Here is an 11,610-nt window from a genome sequence, read left to right on the forward strand (position 1 = left end):
CCAGCTCCAGGTTGAGCTGTTGAGCTGTTGTTCAGCATCTTAGCTGTGGAGGGCAGCGTCACTGGCCCTCATATGTGGGATCCGAACCGGGGCCATCTGGCATCCCAAGCGAGTTCTTAACCATCGCGCCACTCGGCCGGCCCAAAGATTCTTACTTTTAAGATCATCTATGTGTCCCTCATCTCACTATTTCACTAAACAACACACAGCTGGTCAAATTCCTGGGGCAGGCCTGATAGAAAAAATGCAGAGGTCATCCTAAGACTGTAAGATAGACTGGCTGAAGCACATTGTAGGCAGCACATGTGAACCAACCCAGGTCATCAAAATAAGAAACTTTACTTTATTTGGGGACAGGTATGCATTTTATTAGAGTGTCATTTGAGAAAAATATGCCCTATTAAGAATCTGAAAGAATATGCCCTATTACAAATTCTTAATATGTCCTATTAAGAATATATAGCAAGAGAGACAGGTGGTCAAAGACTTGGGGTTCTTGCTATCTTTCTATTATTATGGCTAAAACCAGGCACATAAGCAGGTACTCACTAAGTGATGAATTAACGTACACTTTACTGAGCATGTCCTTTTGCAATGAGGCCCTGAGATTCATTGGTCTTATTTTGTGAAGCATCAGCAGTTTCTGATTTGTACTCTGTGAAAATGGCAGTGTTCCCTGGAGGCAGAAATACATAATTTTTTTTTTTGGCAGCTGAGAACACTGCTTCATTGCTTACCTTCAGTTACAGATGGAGAGATTAGTGTTAGCCATGAGAGCAGACTCTTCTTCACCAGAGAGAGGGTCATAGGCAAAGAAAGGGAGACTTAAAGACATAGATATTTGGGTTAAGAGAAGAGATTTAAAGAAATCCATGTCAATGCCTAATATTCTTGGTAACGAGGAATACCAGGTCATAAGCTAAGAATGGAACGAACAGGACTAAGGTTGATTTGGAAAACTTACTGTGGTGAATGTAGGAGGAGACAAAACATACTCTCTTTTTCTCTTCAAATATTAATTTGTGTATCTCATATTTGTGCTGTATTCAGACCTCTACTCACATGCTATCTTTTCAGAGAAGCCTTAAGGGCCTAGCCAATTTATAATAATACTTTTATTACAATTCCTTGCCCTACATTATTTTATTAGAAATTATGTTTCAACATTATATTTTTATATTTATGTATTTGTTTATAATCTTTATGTCTACCTAAAAATAAACTTCATGAAAAAGGTTAACACTTTGTTTTAGCTGGGTCCTCCAAGAAACAGAATCTAGTTGGAGGTAGAAAGACAAAATTTTTGTTGTAAAGAAACACTTACGAAAGGGAAAAGGAAGAAGCAAGGATAGGTTGAGTCATCAGACCATGGTCTATATTTGACAGCCTCACAAAGCACAGTGGGGAACAATGGAGAAATTACTGCTTAGTAAAAAAATCCTACACTGGTGGAAACGGCTGGGCCATTGTACCACAGTCTTGCTTAGTGATTGGCTAATCACTGATTGGTGGGACCCTCACAAGAATGTGACCTTGACTCAAAAGCCCAGGTGGATCTGGAGCAGTTAAAGTATTGAGGTTCTCAGTTATCCATGCTCTTTATATACAAGTGACAAATCTTTTCTTGAAGGGGGGATCTGAACAGTATATTTTCATGTCTGCCACAGTCCACCCCTTATATTGCATGGATCCATTTTTGATGTACATTCAGGAGATAGCTAATCAAGAGAGACTTTTAATCAGACTTTCTTCTTGAAGGGAAACCTAGAAGATGGCAGTTACTAGGAAAAACTGTAGCTTTCATCATTGTAGTTGATGTTGGAGCCACAACAGATACTAATTATTTCCTTCCTCAATTATCAATGTTAACTTCTCCTTATCCTCAGCTATCACATCTAAATGCCTTGGTGGCTTATTGTGGTGTCATCCAAACCTCCACATCTGAATTGTGTGAATCTCTGGTAATCATTTCATTCACAGGTAGGGGTTGCTGCACTTGTCCATCCATTCACAATCGACAAAGGAGTGAGTACGAAGTGGCATCTAAGTGGGTCATGGAGTTCCACATATATTCCACCCTATACCCTTTGGTTAAAACCATCTCTACCTCTTCCAGGTAATTAACCCTGTCAGGATAATGACTCCTATTCTTTTTTGCTGGTCTCTGGACACAATGAGGAGTCAAAAGTGCCCAGATGAGAGTTGTAGGTTGTAATTCAATAGCACCCATGCTGCGTCCTTTGCAGAATGTGCTGCTTCTGAGAAACAAAACTTTCAGCCCCGTATAGCCCAGAATAAAACAGATGGTAAACACAGATTCTCCTAGGGGGTTGCTGGGAAGAATGATAAGTAGGGTTACTCCTGCTTTTACTCCTTGGTGTTAGACACCTATGTATTCTTCCTACTGGGGACACGACACCATATAGAAATCTCTGATCCTGTGCACGTGTTGCATTCAGAGGGAAAGCAACCTATCCTTGCAGAGTATTCGTTTTGAGCTGGTACTTCAGCTATATTTTGGCATGTCATTCCAAAGCTCTGTTGGATAGGCTGCTTCTAAATTTTATAGTATGTGATACAATTAGTGGATACCATGGTCACGGGACACTCCTGTACTCTTGCTGTGAGGCAGGTGCAATAATTGGATGTTTTATAGGGCAGAATTCCATGCTTGTAGATATAGTACTCTGTAATCCCCCTGATAGTAATGGAGGTTGAAGCTTTGCAGGCAGGAAAAGCAAACTCCAACCCAGAGTGAGCTTCTATTATTGTGAGGACAAATTGCTGACCCTTCCAGGAAGAAAGGAGCCAAACATAGCCACTAAATAGCTGGTTTGTCTTTTTGAGAAATATTGTCATTCTGGAGTTTATTGTTGGCCTCTGTTATTGGCAATTGGATAATCAGAGGTGGCAGTAATAAAAGGCTTGGGAAGTGGCAGTGCATATTTTTGGGCCCACGGTAACTTCTTCATCAGCCATGATGGCCCATACATCCAGCAAGCCAGGACGAAGGAAGCCACTGACAAAGGCTGGCTAATATCAACTGGCTGATCGTTTTGTTTACTTGGTTGTTTAGTAGTTGTTGCTTCCTAGTGGCCATAAATGTGTGGTGCAAAGATTTTTACACTTTATGTGCACTTCCATATATCCATCCATATGCCTCTACACTAGACTTCCTTGTCTTCAGTCTTTTTTCTTTTAGGTAACTGACCAGCCAGTCAAGCTATTTGATATGCTCATAAGGCCATGTATAGTTCAATGTTGGGACATTTCTCATACAGCACAAAGTGAATGACCAGGTGTCCCATCCAGAGCTCTACTAATTAGGAAAAATTTACCTTTACTGGCTTTGAGGGCCAACCCTAAGTGATGCTAAAATGCAGTTACCATATATGTTTTACCTGCACCCACATAATGAGCCAACCTGTCTATAAACCAAGTTTGGACTCACCCTACCTCTTTTACCTGCTATACAGAAGCCCCCTAGAACCATTGGAGTGAGTTGAGGAGGGGAAAGTTGATGCAACCACAGTGGATGACGGGGGGTCTGGGCTACATGCTTTTTTTTTTAAAGATTTTTATTGGGGAATTGGGGGGATGGGAACAGTGCTGGGGGATTGGGGAAGGGGAACAGACAAGTTGCTGTCGTTTTGTTCTTCAATCTAGTTGTGGAGGACGTTGCTCCACTGGCCCAAGTTGGCACCATCATTGTGCTCTTCCCGGGTGAGGCAGATCAGTCGCCGGCTTCTGGACGGCCGCTCACTGCGGCTGCTGGCTACACACGGTGGCCCATGGCAACCCACTGCCACAGGGACTGCAGCCTACGCCGTCGCCAGCGACTCACGGCAGCCCAGCTTCAGGTTGAGCTGTTGTTCAGCATCTTAGCTGTGGAGGGCAGTGTTCACTGGCCCTCATATGTGGGATCCGAACCGGGGCCCTCTGGCATCCCAAGCCAGCTCTTAACCATTGCGCCACTCGGCCGGCCCAGGGCTACATGCTTTTGATACTTGCCTGTGCCTTCTGATCCTGCTTGTACTCAATCCCAGGTGGAACTTATAATAGATTGTTACTGGGCCTACTTGACTTTTTGACTTTGAGAGTCAAGCAGGATCTAACTTGAAGGACAATTTTAGATGTATGGTCACTTGGTGTCCTATTATCAAATATTCTACCTCTACTAAGGAAGGTTAGGAGCTGATTTTTCCAAAAATGCATAATTCTCTGCTTTATGATCTTGATTCAGAAACTTAGAGACCTGTGTTGTGATCCTCCCTCTGGAGTTTGCTGTACACTCTACACTACATTTTTTTTTAATCACTGACACTTCCATCACAGAGAAGTCTGCCAAATCATACAAATCAAGTGACAAGGATGATCACAGCCCAGCCTGGATCTGCAGCAGAGCCCTTTCCTATTCTGTGCCCCACTCAAAGTTGGAAGCTTCTCATGTTAATATAAGGGCCAGAACATTATACCTAGGTGTGTACCGTATTGCCTCCAGAACCCAAAAGGGCATATCTGGTGTTGATGCTTCCTCCTTTCAGGTAAAGAATGCAAGATGCAGCAGTTTGTTGTTTACTTTGGGGGATGTCATGGCATACCACTGGATCTCTGGACCTCTATACTGGAAATGTCTTAATGTTCAATATTTGTTTTCCACTCTCTGTAGCACATGTGTCTTTCTAAGTCCTCCAGTATGCTAGTCACCTTGAACTCTGCCTGGTCAGCATGACATCATTGATGTGATGGGTGAGTATGGTGGTTTGTGAGAATGGCTTATGTAACCATTGGAACAAAAGAACAAACTTTATCATGAGCATTGAGGAAACACTTCTGCATTTAGCTTGCATAACTGAGTCATCCAGGAATCTCCTGCTTTTTTTACAGTTAGGATGTAGATTGCATCCTACATCCATTATGTCCATCAATAGGAACCCACAACATTCAAAAGTCAACATAATTAGAAAGACACTGCTAATATTGCCACTGCTTCCAGAGGCATTCTGTATTTGCTCTGACCTTCCCCCACAACATGGATGCTCAAGACTTTGTTTCTCAACATCTACAAGTAGAGACTGGACAACGTCATCTCTGTTTAATGCTGCTGCTGAGAAATCAGTTTCTGTGCTTGCCAGTAGAAGTGGCAAAAGCAGCAGAATTGCAGTTTCTTTATTTCTCTTCCAGTCTCCAAATCTCACATACGTGTCTGTGATTGGTTGAGTGTAAATCACATTGAAAACCCTAGTTTCAAGGGAGTCTAGAAATGTAAAATTTAGCTTTCCACTCTGCCCTTTAGTAAGGCAAGCTACAAGAAAGTAAAGTGGATGTTGGGCACAAGCCTACCGTTTGCATCTCAATAATGTTTGTTTTTTGAAAAGATTAAATGTGATAATATATGGAAGTGCTTATTTCAGTAGCTGCATGCAGTAATAATCAATAATTGCTGAATCCACTTGTGTAAACCATTTATTCATGATTCAAAAATAATTTTTCCCTATACAAATGCAGTATAATTAATATTTCAAACATGGATCCGCTGTCAAATTGTCCATGGATCCAGTTGGAAATTACCTCTACTTATTGGTGATTATAATAGTGAGTAAGATATACATCTTGGATTATGTCATAGAAATAAATGGTGGTGTGAGGTGAGCCTCTTGAAATCCCCCCTGGAATTTACAACAAATTGAACAGCTATAATTCCACAAAGGATTCCCTGTGCAGCAGACATGAAAGACTAAGAGATGTGCAATTGCAATCATCATAAGGTGGGCAAATTGGGCGAGCAGGGGAGGAGGGAAAGGAAAAGTGTGGGGACACGGGCAGCGTGAGCTGCAGGACTCAAACCAGAGCTCAGGCCTCTGAGCTTCCTGCATTCCAGAGCTACAGCAGTCATGGGAGAAGGAAGAATTTGGACTGCTAGTGCTCTCCTTAAGACCCATAGTCCTGCCTGAGGGATCAGCATATAACACGGCTGAACCCAACGCTCACAGCAGAGACCTCGGAGCAAAGACTGAGGGAAGAAGGGTGAAAATGGTGGTTTAAGCCCTCACTGCCAAACAGAGGATAGAAGACATAGACATGGAGCCTGGCTGACCCCAACTCAGCCTCCCAGTGCTAGAAGCAGAACAGTAGCAGTGTCACATCAAAAGAACAAAATATTTGCAGTTCTGAGAACTGTGGCCCACAGGGGGAAGCCTTGGGTGTGGGATTGGCTGTGCTGGTGGTCACCACCATTGCTCAGAGCCACCTTTCACAACCCACCCTATCCTCTGCCCCTGCCGTTACCTATCTGGGTGGATCCCTGCAGGGGTACACAGAGTTGCTGAAACACACAGGCTCTGAAACTGGTGCAGGAAGAGTCTGTAACTTCAGAAAAACTCCACATCCTACCACAGAGGCGGTGCCCTATGACTCAGGTGACCTGCTAACAGAGGAGAAGCCCACCTTTCAGGGAACTCCCCCCCACCCCCCATTCGTGAGAACCCAGAACAGTGCACAGAAAATATAACACTACAGTGTGAAAGAGAACAATGGGCTGCAACAGGAGAGAAAATAAAAACATTCCACCAACATTACCCTGATACCAATACCTAATAAGGATAACACACAAAAAAAATAATAGACCAAAATCTCTGATAAATACAGATTCAAAAATTTTTAAATTGTAGATAATTGAATGCAACAATGCATTAAAAAATTATACATGATGACCAAGTGGGGTTCATCCCAGAGGCACAAAGATGTTGGGAATACGCAAATTGATTAATGTGATACACCACATAAACCAAATAAAGGACAAAAATCATATGATTATATCAATAGGTGCAGAAAAAGCATTTGACAAGATACAACATTCATTTATGATTAAAACATGTTAAAACAAGTATAGAAGGAAAATACCTTAACGTAATAAAGGCCATGTATGACAAACCCTCAGCTAATATCATAATTAATGGTAAAAAACTGAAGACTTTGCTCTATGTTCAGGAGCACAACAGGGCTGTTCTCTATCACCTCTGCTTTTCAACCTAGTATTGGAAGTCCTAGCCAGAGCATTCAGGCAAGAGAAAGATATAAACGGCTTCCAAATTGGGAATGAAGTTAAATTGTCACTTTTAGCAGATGACATGATGCTATATATAGAAAACCCTAAAGATTCCACCAAAAAGCTCTTTGAAATAGTAAATGAATACAGGAAAGGTGCTGGCTACAAAATCAATGTACAAAAGTCCATTGTATTCCTATATGCTAACAATGAAATCTCAGAAAAAGAAATTTTAATTCCTTTTGCAATTGCAACAAAAAGAATAAAATACATACGAATAAACTTAACCAAGGATATGAAACATCTATACACTGAAAATTATGAGACCCTTTTTAAAAGACATTGAAGAAGACACAAAGAAATGGAAAATCATTTGTGTTCAGGAATTGGAAGAATCAACATAGTTAAAATGACCATATTACCCAAAGCAATACACACATTACTGCAGTCCCCATTAAAATCCCAATGGCATTTTTTTAAAAAAGAAATAAAGCAAAAAATTATCAGGTATGTATAGAACCGTGAAAGACCCTGAATAGCCAAATCAATCCTAAGAAAAAAGAAAAATACTGGAGGTATCACACTCACTTCAGCTTGTACTACAGGACAACAATAACCAAAACAGTATGGTATTGGCAGAAAAATAGACACACAGACTAATGGAATAGAATTGAGAATCCAGAAATAAACTCACACAAATATGGACAAATAATTTTCAACAAAGAAGCCAAAACATTCAATTGAGAAAAGACAGCCTCTTTAATAAATGGTGCTGGGAGAATTGGAAAGCCATGTGCAAAAAAAAATGAAACTAGACTGCTATCTGTCACCATGTACCAAAATTAACTCAAAATGGATCAAAGACCTAAACATAAGACCTGAAACAATACACTGCATAGAAGAAAACATAGGTAGTAAACTTATGGGTCTTGGGTTCAAAGAGCATTTTATAAATTGGACTTCAAAGGAAAGAGAAGTAAGAGCTAAAATAAATGAATGGGACTATATCAAACTGAAAAGCTTCTGCACAGCAAAAGAAACCATCAACAAAATAAAGAGGCAACCAACCGAAGGGGAGTTTTTTGCAAACAACGCCTCCAATAAGGGGCTAGTATCCAAAATACATAAGGAGGGCCGGTCAAGTGGCTCACTGGTTAAGAGTTGGCTTGGGAACGCGAGCTCTGAGCAGCAGATCGCTGGTTTAGATTCCACATGGGCCAATGATGCTGCACCCTCTACAGCTAAGATGGTGAACAACAGCTCAATCTGAAGCTGGGCTGCTGTGAGTCGCCGGCGACAGTGTAGGTTGCAGTGGGGCTGCCATAAGCTACTGTGAGTGGATGGCAGCCAGCATGAGTGGCCATCCAATAACCGGTGACCAATCTACTTCAGCCAGAAAGAGCACAATGATCACAATACCAACATGGGCCAATGAAGTGATGGTCCTCCACAACTAGACTGAAGAACAAAAGGACAGCAACTTATCTGTTCCCCTTCCCCAATTCCCCCAATGCTGTTCCCTCCCCAATTCCCCAATAAAAAAAATAAATAAATAAGTAAATATATATATTACAACCTGATATATATATACATATATATATCTGGAACTCACACAACTCAACAACAAAAAAACCAAACAATCCAATTAAAAATGGGCAGAGGACCTGAATAGACCTTTTTCCAAAGAGGACACATAGATGGCCAATAGACATATGAAAAAATGCTCAACATCACTAATCATCAGAGAAATGCAAATAACAACCACAATGAGAAATCACCTCACCCCAGTTAGAATGGTTATCATCAACAAGACAAATAATAACAAGTGTTGGAGAGGCTGTGGAGAACAAGGAACCCTCATAAACTGTTGGTGGGAATGCAGATTGGTGCAGCCACTATGGACAGCGGTGTGGAGGTTCCTCAAAAAATTAAGAATAGAATTACCATATAACCTGGCAATCCTTCTACTGGATATCTACACAATAAATCTGAAAACATTTATCTGTAAAGATATATGTGCTCTGATGTTCATTGCAGCTTTATTTATGGTGGCCAAGACATGGAAACAACCAGTGTCCTTTGATAGATGATTGCATAAAGAAGATGTGGTATATACACACAATGGAATACTATTCTGCCATTAGAAAAGGTGAAATAGTGTCATTTGCAACAACATGGATGATCTTGTGATTACTATGCTAAGCAAATAAGTCACACAGGAAAAGTCAAGAACCATATAATTTCACTGATATGTGGTATATAAAACTGAAAACAACAGAACAAGACAAACAAATGAAGAAACAAAAATTCATAGACACAGACAATATTTCAGTGGTTACCAGAGGTAAGTGGGAAGGGAGGTGGTAGATGAGGGTAAAAGGGGTCAAATATATGGTGATGGAAGGAGAACTGATTCTTGGTGGTGAACACACAATGTGATATATAGATGATGTATTACAGAATTGTACACCTGAAACCTATGTAACTTTACTAATAGTTGTCACCACAATAAACTGTAATTAAAAAAAGATACAAACTCCCAAGAGAACAATAAAAGAATAGATGACACGAGAGAGAGAGAGAGAGAGAGAGAGAGAGAGAGAGAGAGAGAGAGAGAGAGAGAGAGAGAGAGAGATTTACATCTTAAATCAGTGCTGTCCATAATGGTAGCCACTAGCCACATGTGGCTATCGACTACTTGAAATGTAGCCAGTCTGAATTGAGATGTGCTGTAAATATAAAATACACACTGGATTTCAAAGACTTAGAATAAAAATGTAAATTAACTCAATAACTTTTATACTGCTTACATGGTAAAATGGTAATATTTTAGAAATAAATAAAATATATTATTAAAATTCATTTTACTTCTTTGTTTTTACATTTTATAATTTGGCTACTAGAAAGCTTAAAATTATGTACATGGGCTGCATTATATTTCTTTTGGACAGCACTGCCTTAGATAAAGAGAGTAAAAAATTTTTCAGGGCATAAGCTGGATTGGTCTTTTCAGGGGGATATTCTGTTGGGAAGGCTGAGGATATATTGCCTGAATTCTACCTTCTAAGTTTCTGTCTCTCTCTTGGGAGGGTCTTTCTCTCACACTTTGAGTTCTCCTATCACTCTGGTCTTAATTTTCAATATAATAGTACAGATGAGGTAATTTTTAAAAACCATTAAAAATACTAAGAGAAACCATAAAGAAATCTGATTATGTCTGACTCACATATTAGCTTTCTCTCTCTCATTCCCACTGCTCTCTAACTTATGATTCCCTGGAACATTCTGTTTTTTCCATGCACTTACTTGAACATAGAACACTTCTTTGGGTGTACAAAATAATCCATGAAAACACAGGTGAGCAATAAAAATGCATTCTTAAAGATTTCTTATGGGAAATAGAGGAAGGGGTTTACATTGCACACTCAAAGCAAACTAACACCCCTCCAATTAGACATTTTTAATATTTTCCTAAACCCCTTTTCTTCTACTCAATCAACAGGGATTCTCTTTCCTTTCTACTTGTTTCACCCACTCCTGTCTTCCTGCCTTACTGTCCCCTTTCTCCCTTTCTGGGATTTACTTCTGTTAAAATTCCTCAGTCTTTTTTAAAAAATTAGTTTCAGGTGTACAACACAGTCCTCAGCCTTTTAATAGGTGGAACAATTTAATTGCTGTATTGTGTTATTTGAACATTTCCTTAAGGTCTCATACTCCAAAGGAAGTAATTTCTTTTAAATAAATACAAAGTCTCTCTTAGAAAAATTTTGAGGGATATGATTTTCTTAATTTCATTACACAGAATAAATTGGATAAGTTTAGAAAGTAAAGGTTTTCAATGCTAAGAAATTTGGTAAATATAACAAGGAGCTTTACCAAGTCCCAAGTCTCCTTAGCACAAGATAGTCACTCTCTAACCGTATTTGGATTTGGGCTGATAAAGCCTACCTTACACCTTTCATTTTAAATCATAGTTTTAATAAGATAGGTCCACTTGTTTTACATTATCAGGAGGAGTCCATCAGTTCAAGGACAAAGGCCAACTCATATTTTTCTAACTTATAGGCTCCTCCTGCCAGGGATTCTTTTTTTGTTTTTCAACTTCCAGTATCATTTATTTTTTCTAGAATCTGGATACAATTAACTATAGCAAGACAGTGCTCAGTATTACTTAAGCCTCATTTTAGGTTCTTTGAAATTCCTCAGTATTTGTAAATGTGAGAATTCACATTTTAGTAATTGGAAAACTGAACTTTGACATACCAACAAATTTACTCAATATTGATGTAACTATACAAAATTTTATATGCAACATATGGACTTTAATATTACAGAATTTGGCCTGTGTAAACTATCTTACACATCAACAAAGTTACTCTTTGCTTATCTGTCTTAACCTATGAAATGTTGCACCAACAGACCCCTCTCATAGCTTTTTACTATGTAAACAGATGATTCCTCCCCTTAAGACAAGGTGAAAAAAACCAAAGTTCCCACCCAGAAAATAACATTAACCCCAAATTATCAAATTCTAAAGTTTTAGCTGATGTAACACTAGAAAT

Source organism: Hipposideros armiger, unplaced genomic scaffold, assembly GCF_001890085.2.
Source record: "Hipposideros armiger isolate ML-2016 unplaced genomic scaffold, ASM189008v1 scaffold_1452, whole genome shotgun sequence".
Taxonomy (NCBI): domain Eukaryota; kingdom Metazoa; phylum Chordata; class Mammalia; order Chiroptera; family Hipposideridae; genus Hipposideros; species Hipposideros armiger.